We start from the raw sequence: 1,265 nt of genomic DNA, 5'->3' as shown, positions 1-1,265 counted from the left end.
CTCCTCAAGGTTCATTCTAATTATTTTCGAGTTGTTTGATATTTTGCATTTCTAGAAGATCATAAGGTAACTTGTTACCTTTGATCACGAAATTGAAAGGACTTTGACAAACAATAGAAGACTTGCTAGGAGAACTTTGAGAGGTATTGGTGAGGTTGTAGATATTCAACCAAATACTATTGAGTTCATCAACCCTTTTGCAAGAGAAGGTGAGGAGAACCCAACACAAAATCCAACACAAAATCAACCCACAATGCCTAAGTTTTCATCACATTCCATACCCACCGAGGAGAACCTACCCAACGGTACTCCCACACCACAACACTTAACCGGAAATTTTATTGCCAAATCCGCATTTATCCAATTAGTCGAAAGAAGCCAATTTGGGGGGATGCCTAGTGAAGACCCTCACTCTCATATGGAGACTTTTTGCGACTATTGTGATGCAATTTCTCAAACCGGTGTAACTCAAGACCAAATTCGATGGGTCTTATTTCCTTTTTCTCTAATTGGCACCGCGAAACAATGGTTGAAAGGCCTTGATAAGGCTACTCTCGGAATTGATTCTTGGAAGAAGTTGGCTCTAGCTTTCTACAAAAAGTTCTATCCACCGGAAAAGACTAACATGCTAAGAGCTCAAATTACGGGCTTTAAGCAAAGAGATGAAGAATCTTTGTATGAAACTTGGGAGCGATTCAAAGGAATTTGCCGCTCATGTCCTCACCATGGACTTAGCGAGTGGTTCTTGGTACAACAATTTTGGAACGGTCTTTATGAAGACTCAAGGAACATTCTCAACATGGGATTAAATGGAATGTTCACCGAAGTTGATGACAGTCAAACTTGGAACAAAATTGAGGAAATGGCGGTCCATAACTCACAATATAGTAGACCTCGCAAGGCTACTAGAGGAGGAAAGCATGAAGTGGACTCCATTACTCAATTGGGTACTCAACTTAGTGCTCACATTGATACCATCAATTTGAAGTTTGAAAAAGCTATGGCTAGACTTGAAGAAGCCTCAAAATCACCAAAGCATCATGTTAATGCCATGACGGCATCTTCATCAATCCCAAGTGGGATATGTGAGAATTGTGGAACTTTGGGACTTGACCAAAGTGAATGTAGAGGAATAAATGAACAAGTGAATGCTTTCCAAGCATACAAGAGTGGTACCCCTTATTCAAACTATTACAATGAAAACAGCAAATTCCACCCAAATCTCTCATACAAAAGTCAAAATGTTCAAAACCCTCAACCAACAT

The 1,265-nt window shown here is 39.8% G+C and overlaps 1 non-coding gene across 1 annotated transcript; it reads right to left on the bottom strand.

Moving 5' to 3' along the window:
* Positions 1-625: 625 nt before the first annotated feature.
* On the bottom strand, positions 626-732 carry LOC141618955 (small nucleolar RNA R71). Its single transcript, XR_012531539.1, has one exon. It is a non-coding gene; the product is annotated as a small nucleolar RNA R71 (small nucleolar RNA).
* Positions 733-1,265: the final 533 nt, after the last annotated feature.

This window comes from Silene latifolia, chromosome 1 (assembly GCF_048544455.1).
Source record: "Silene latifolia isolate original U9 population chromosome 1, ASM4854445v1, whole genome shotgun sequence".
NCBI classification, from domain to species: Eukaryota; Viridiplantae; Streptophyta; class Magnoliopsida; order Caryophyllales; family Caryophyllaceae; genus Silene; species Silene latifolia.
Note: the sequence above shows the minus strand (reverse complement) of the source record. Positions and strands in the feature narration are given on the sequence as shown.